Raw genomic sequence first — 8,204 nt, forward strand, 5'->3', positions numbered from 1 at the left:
TGGCCCCAGCAGAAAACGCGCCATTCCCGGCTGACTCCCAACAAGCAGCCCATGAGGCTCTGACCGCTACAGCTAATTATAGCGCGGGCAAAAAAAAAAAAAAAACTTTCATTGCAACGCCACACACAAGACAACCTTGCAACGCCAGAAACCGCCTCGGAGCCTCCCACCCCGCACCAGCACCAGCCCTCACCTCGCGGTGGAGCAGGCTTTCAGCGGCTGTTTCTCCGCCGAGAGCGGAGCGAGAAGGCTCCCCCCCTCCGCTGGCCTTCATTTTCCACAAGCCCTCTCGCCGGCGCCAGTGTCGAGGGGCATTTACATTTTCCCTTCCTTCTGCGCTCCAGTTTCTTGCTAGCGGCTGGAATTCCTCCGCCGTGCCCGAGCATCTGACGACGTCCACGACTCAGAGCGTCGTCCCCTCCCCGCCGGCCTCCAGCACGGGCGACTTGGAACGCACCAGCAATAGAAACTGGGCGAAACGGGCTCAGCTGATTGACGCCCCCGTCAGGTGTACACCAACTCATTGGACACTTCAGCAGCGGACTGCCCAGCAACCATTTTCTTATTGGTCCCCAGATTGAAATGCTCGGCCTCCTGCTCGGCGGGAGCCAATCGTATGACAGAGACGTTACTGTTTGGGAGGGGGTGGGGGGGGGGGCGCGTCTGGTTTTAATCCGTACGTAGCGCTTGCAGTTTTATAAGTTTGAATGCTTGTAGTAGCGTCTGTGCTTGGCTAAGTGGGTTACGGAAGGAACGGGCTTTTTGATGGGTGGGGGAAAAAAGCGAATTGTACTACTGCAGCTTTAATTCAGAAGCTACGGGTCCCCAACCCGCATAGACTGTTATATAGTCTATAAATAATAGTCCACCTCTGGGTGGGGGAACCCAGAGGGCAGAGGCATTGCTAGGTACCTAAAAGAGCCGGGGTACTAGCCGATAAGCTATCCCCCTTCCCGCCACCTCTAGATGTTGATAATTAATTAGCTCAAATCATTTTATTTATTTAGTTTACAGCCGTCGCCTGCTGAGTGGGGTAGAATATAACAACAACAGATACACCTTCAACTGTTTTCAAAATAGCTTTGCCCCCGCACAACTCTGTAAAAACAATTGGACATCGCACTTTAAAATATTACATTTTAAATTATCTCTACTCTATATTCGGATGCAGCTGTCATCAGGGAGTCATCCTATGACTTGTAACAAAGCCTACGGGGGGTCCAGTGGCTCTCTCCACTATCACCTTTTACCCCATTGTCCATGCAGAGACAGAAACCCCCCACTCCTAAAGCAGGAGGCACCACTACAAACAAGAACATAAGAAATTGCATAGTGGGTCAGACCAAGGGTTTTACAGTTCAAAAACACAGACTTTGAGGAAATGGGAAAGTACCTGGAGGAAGAACTTAAAGGATGGGAGAACGAGAGAGATGTGGATCAGCAGTGGACCAATCTAAAAGGAGCAATCACCAAGGCAACTGCTCTATATGTTAGAAACATAAAGAAAAGCAAAAGAAAATTGAAACCTATCTGGTTCTCAAAGGAGGTGGCTGACAAAATTAAAGCTAAAAGAACAGCATTCAAGAAATATAAAGGATCCCAAAGGGAGGAGCACAAAGAAGAATATTTGTATCAACTGAGGGAGACGAAGAAAACAATCAAGTTGGCAAAAAATCAAGCAGAAGAGAGGATTGCCAAGGAGATAAAAAATGGTGACAAAACATTTTTCAGATACATCAGCGAAAAGAGAAAGGTCCAAAGTGGTATAGTGAAATTGAAAGGTGGTAATGATCAATGTGTGGAGACAGACGAAGAAATGGCAGAAATATTAAACGAATACTTCAGCTCTGTGTTCACTAAAGAAGACCCTGGAGAAGGACCATCTCTACACAACAAGAAACTGGAGGGAAGTGGAATAGATGAAAATCCTTTTACAGTAGAAAATGTGTGGGAAGAGCTAAAGAACCTGAAAGTGGACAAAGCCATGGGGCCTGATGGGATTCATCCAAGGATATTGAGGGAGCTCAGAGATGTTCTGGCGGGTCCGCTGTGTGACCTGTTCAATAGATCCCTAGAAACGGGAGTGGTGCCGAGAGACTGGAGAAGAGCGGTGGTGGTCCCGCTTCACAAGAGTGGGAACAGGGAGGAGGCTGGCAACTACAGGCCGGTTAGCCTCACTTCGGTGGTGGGAAAAGTAATGGAGTCTCTGCTGAAAGAGAGAATAGTGAACTATCTACAGTCCGGAGAATTGATGGACCAGAGGCAACATGGATTCACCAGGGGAAGATCCTGTCAGACAAATCTGATTGACTTTTTTGACTGGGTAACCAAGGAATTGGACCAAGGAAGAGCGCTCGATGTCATATACTTGGATTTCAGCAAAGCTTTTGATACGGTTCCGCACAGGAGACTGGTGAATAAAACGAGAAGCTTGGGAGTGAGTGACAAGGTGGTGACCTGGATTGCAAATTGGTTGACGGACAGAAGACAATGTGTGATGGTAAACGGAACCTTCTCTGAAGAGAGAGCGGTTTTAAGCGGTGTACCGCAAGGATCGGTGTTGGGACCGGTCCTGTTCAATATCTTTGTGAGCGACATTGCGGACGGGATAGAAGGTAAGGTTTGTCTTTTTGCGGATGACACTAAGATCTGCAACAGAGTGGACACGCCGGAAGGAGTGGAGAGAATGAGACGGGATCTAAGGAAACTGGAAGAGTGGTCGAAGATATGGCAGCTGAGATTCAATGCCAAGAAGTGCAAAGTCATGCATATGGGGAGCGGAAATCCGAATGAACTGTATTCGATGGGGGGGGAAAGGCTGACGTGCACGGAGCAGGAGAGGGACCCTTGGGGTGATAGTGTCTAATGATATGAAGTCTGCGAAACAATGCGACAAGGCGATAGCAAAAGCCAGAAGAATGCTGGGCTGCATAGAGAGAGGAATATCGAGTAAGAAAAGGGAAGTGATTATTCCCTTGTACAGGTCCTTGGTGAGGCCTCACCTGGAGTACTGTGTTCAGTTCTGGAGACCGTATCTACAAAAAGACAAAGACAAGATGGAAACGGTACAGAGAAGGGCGACCAGGAAGGTGGAGGATCTTCATCGCATGACGTACGAGGAGAGATTGAAGAATCTAAATATGTACACCCTGGAGGAAAGGAGGAGCAGAGGGTGATATGATACAGACTTTCAGATACTTGAAAGGTTTTAATGATCCAAAGGCAACGACAAACCTTTACCATAAGAAAAAAATCAGCAGAACCAGGGGTCACGATTTGAAGCTCCAGGGAGGAAGATTCAGAACCAATGTCAGGAAGTATTTCTTCACGGAGAGGGTGGTGGATGCCTGGAATGCCCTTCCGGAGGAAGTGGTGAAGACCAGAACTGTGAAGGACTTCAAAGGGGCGTGGGATAAACACTGTGGATCCATAAAGTCAAGAGGCCGCCAATGAAGAGTGGGTGACTCGCCAGAATGATGGCTACTGCCTGGAGACAATACCCTTAGTCAATAAACATACACATGGTTACTGTGACTCCAACATCACTCTAAGATTCAACAGCATGAGGAAATGTGGAAAAAAGGATTTGCACTCACAATGACGGGAGTAGCTGGCTTGTTACGGCGGTTACTACCCCAAACCAAATATCCAGATTACTACCTCCACCTTCCTCTATTCCTGATGCCTTTCAACTAGCTTGATCACTCCATTCTTATACTTCACTTTCAATGCATATCCAGCATAGTTCTCTGCTTCAACAGCAGGGGAAAAGAAAAACTGTTACTTCACACATCCAGCAGAGCTCTCTGCTTAAACGGCAGGGGAGAAGAAAAAAGGGTTCGCACTCACAAAGCGGGGAGTAGCTGGCTTGTTACGGCGGTTACTACCCCAAACCAAATGTACCTGATACTTCACTCTCGACGCATATCCAGCATGGCTCTCTACTTCAACGGCATCGGAGAAAGACTGATACATCACGAATTTCCAGCATAGCTCTCTGCTTCAACGGCAGGGGAAAAGAAAAACTGATACTTCACGCATATCCAGCATAACTTCAACGGCAGGGGAGAAGAAAAAAGGATTCACACTCACAAAGCGGGGAGTAGCTGGCTTGTCACGGCGGTTACTACCCCAAACCAAATGTGCCTGATACTTCACTTTCGATGCATATCCAGCATAGCTCTCTGCTTCAACAGCAGGGGAGAAGATAAACAACCAATAAGGGCTGTATAACATAATCTGGGTAAAAACAAATAAGCATGGGTGTAGCTTGCTTATTGCGGCGGTTACTACTCCTACTACCTCTAACTAATCAAGCTAGATATTTCACTTGGATGCAGCTCCTCCACCGCTCTCTACATTAATGGCGGGGGTGGAAGGGAATTAGAACCAAGAGCTAAGAGAAACAGATAAGTATGGGAGAAGAAATGAGGGAAGCTTGCTGGGCAGACTGGATGGGCCATTTGGTCTTCTTCTGCCGTCATTTCTATGTTTCTATGTTTCTATATAAGCCCAGCACCCTGTTTCCAACAGTGGACAATCCAGGCTATGAGCACCTGGCAAGTACCCAAACACTAAGTAGATCCCATACTACTGCTGCCAGGAATAGCAGTGGCTATTCTCTAAGACAACTTTATTATTATTATTTATTATTTTTATATACTGACATTCAATCTGAGATATCACATCAGTTTACATTCAGATTAATAGCAGTTAATGGACTTCACCTCCATGACCTTATCCAAACCTTTTTTAAACCCAGCTACACTATCTGCACTAACCACATCCTCTGGCAACAAATTCCAGAGCTTAATTTGGGTGAAAACAAATTTTCTCCGATTAGTTTAAAATGTGCTACTTGCTAACTTCATGGAGTGCCCCATAGTCCTTCTATTATCTGAAAGAGTAAATAACCAATTTACATTTACCTGTGCTAGACCTCTCATGATTTTAAAGACCTCTATCATATCCCCCCCTCAGCCATATCTTCTGCAAGCTGAACAGCCTTAACCTCTTTAGCCTTTCCTCATAGGGGAGCTGTTCCATTCCTTTTATTATTTTGGTCGCCCTTCTCTGTACCTTCTCCATTGCAACTATATCTTTTTTAGATGCGGTGACCAGAAATGTACACAATATTCAAGGTGCAGTCTCACCTTGGAGCGATACAGAGGCATTATGACATTTTCCGTTTTATTAACCATTCCCTTCCTAATAATTCCTAACATTCTCTTTACTTTTTTGACTGCTGCAGCATGCTGAGACGATGATTTCAATGTGTTATCCTCTATGATGCCTAGATCTTTTTCCTAGGGGGGGGGGGGGGGGTAGCTCCTAATATGGAACCTAACATTGTGTAACTACAGCATGGATTATTTTTCCCTATATGCATTACCTTGCACTTGTCCACATTAAATTTCATCTGCAATTTTTGGATGCCCAATCTTCCAGTCTTGCAAGGTCCTCCTGTAATGTATCACAGTCCGCTTGTGATTTAACTACTCTGAATAATTTGTATCATCCGCAAATTTGATTACCTCACTTGTCGTATTCCTTTCCAGATCATTTATAAATATATTGAAAAGCACTAGTCCAAGTACAGATCCCTAAGGCACTCCACTGTTTACCTTTTTCCACTGAGAAAACTGACCATTTAATCCTAATCTCTGTTTCCTATCTTTCAATCAGTTTGTAATCCACAAACTGCCTTCTATCCCATGACTTTTTAGTTTCCTTAGAAGCCTCTCATGAACGACTTTGTGACAAGAGTGCATTACAAAGTGCTGGGCATGTGTATCATTGAACCTTCTATGTAGTAAATAAATTCTTGGCCAGTTTCAACCATTTAGTAAAACTAAAATTATTCAATACCATCAATCAATAAAGTTCTTCTCAGTGGGAGTGCTGTCTGAGTTAAGCTAGGACAGAATCCATATATAAATCCTGCACCTCAAATTCTTCAATATGCTGTGATCACAGAAGCTCCTTCAACAAAGGGTGCAGAACAGAACTAGAACACTTACCTTCTTACCACACACCATAGAAAAATATTAAAATTCTGGTGTTACCTCACTGTACCAGCAACACAGTACACCTCAGTAACTCTATGTAATAATTCAAAATCCTGAATAAAAATGTACTCACAACCTACAGCAAACCTGTCATATTATCACATACTAACTGCCACACTCAAACAGTAATAACCCTACCCATGAAAAGACAACTCTGCAACTATTACACCAGACCCTAATATATCAAAACATCTCCTATTAGGGAAATAGGCTGCTCTAGATCCCTACACAGAAACTACATGCTAGCAGAATACCTCACCTCAGTCACACATGCAGAACGCAGACAGACACTCGCCAAATACAGAATAAAGAGACCATAAAATATAAATAGAAATGTGCAGACAAAAACTAAACTGGAAACTGCAATAAGCCAGACTCTGTATGTGATGCAACAATGGAAAAAAAATGAAATATCACTATTCCTTATTAGACATCACATACAATCAAGAAATAAGAAACATCAACCATACCAATAAAAAGAATAAATATTTCAAATCAGCTGACAAATAGAATAACATTCAATAATTAATAAATGGACACGGGGCGGATTGAGGGAAAATAGTGGCCCGGGGGATTTTTCTCCATACTGGCCCATGGGTACCCAATTACATATACAATATAATTTACATATATATGTACACACCCTTATATTTCGGCATGGTCCTCCCGTATCAACCCAGTACTATTTGCCAAAACTCAAAGAATAACAACCCCACCTATGAAAAAGAATACCACAAATATTACACCAGAATCTAAAATATCAATACACCTCCTATCAGGAAAACAGAACAGGCCAAGCTACTACAGATCCCTACAGAGAAACCACATGCTAAAAGAATACTTCATCTCAGTCTTTGCATGCAGAACACAAACTCTCACCAAATACAAAATAAAGCCACAAAGTATAAATAGAAACGTGCAGACAAAAACTAAACTGTAAAACGTATCACGCCAGAATCTATACAGTGCAACAATGGAAAAACAAAAATGTCACCATTCCTCATGAAACAATCAATAAAATCAAGATATATAGGGGCGGATTTTCAGAGCCCTGCTCGCGTAAATCCGCCCAAAACCGGGCGGATTTACGCGAGCAGGGCCCTGCGCGCCGGGAAGCCTATTTTACATAGGCCTCCCGGCGCGCGCAGAGCCCCGGGACTCGCGTAAGTCCCGGGGTTCTCGGAGGGGGGCGTGTCAGGGGCGTGTCGGGGGGCGGGCCCGGTCGTCGTGGCGTTCCGGGGGCGTGTCGGCAGCGTTTTGGGGGCGGGTACGGGGGCGTGGCTACGGCCCGGGGGCGTGGCCGCGCCCTCTGTACCCGCCCCCAGGTCGCGGCCCGGCGCGCAGCAGGCCCGCTGGCGCGCGGGGATTTACGTCTCCCTCCGGGAGGCGTAAATCCCCCGACAAAGGTAAGGGGGGGGTGTAGACAGGGCCGGGTGGGTGGGTTAGGTAGGGGAAGGGAGGGTAAGGTGAGGGGAGGGCAAAGGAAAGTTCCCTCCGAGGCCGCTCCGATTTCGGAGCGGCCTTGGAGGGAACGGGGGGAGGCAGCGCGGCTCGGCGCGCGCAGGCTATACAAAATCGATAGCCTTGCGCGCGCCGATCCAGGATTTTAGTGGATACGCGCGGCTCCGCGCGTATCTACTAAAATCCAGCGTACTTTTGCTTGAGTCTGATGCGCAAGCAAAAGTAGGCTGATCGCGCTTCTTTTAAAATCTACCCCATAAAGCATGAATCATAATTATAAAATCATATTAATAAAATAATTTCAAAACAGCTGATGAATAGAATATCCAATAATTAAAGACTCAAGCAAATTTTGAAACCTTTACCAAACACCAATAAAATATTTCAAACAGCAGACACATCACATACTACCCAATAATTAAAATGGTAGTCAATCAAGAAAAATTAACTTAAAAAGCCACCTTTACTTACCCTCTCCAGCAGTTCTCCTACTCCTTTCCCTTGCAGGCCACACCAGAAGCAGCAGTAGCAGCTGAAGCTGTCCTCACGGTCCTCTTCCTTAGGGACCACAACCAGTGGTCTCTCTCTCTCACACACAAGTCATACCCTCAAGACCAGTTTCTGTCTCTCACACACCAATCATCTCCCCAACCAGTCTCTCTCTCTCTCACACAC

General features: G+C 45.5%; 1 protein-coding gene across 6 annotated transcripts in view; it reads right to left on the bottom strand.

Moving 5' to 3' along the window:
* LOC115089787 (SERTA domain-containing protein 2-like) overlaps positions 1-473 on the bottom strand; it is a 39,005-nt gene extending 38,532 nt beyond the window's left edge. For all 6 annotated transcript variants that reach the window (XR_003856233.1, XR_003856231.1, XR_003856232.1 and 3 more), the window contains exon 1: positions 194-473. The gene's annotated coding sequence lies outside the window, so the exon portion shown is untranslated. The remainder of the gene's footprint in view (positions 1-193) is intronic.
* Positions 474-8,204: the final 7,731 nt, after the last annotated feature.

Source organism: Rhinatrema bivittatum, chromosome 4, assembly GCF_901001135.1.
Source record: "Rhinatrema bivittatum chromosome 4, aRhiBiv1.1, whole genome shotgun sequence".
In the NCBI taxonomy this organism is placed as follows: Eukaryota; Metazoa; Chordata; class Amphibia; order Gymnophiona; family Rhinatrematidae; genus Rhinatrema; species Rhinatrema bivittatum.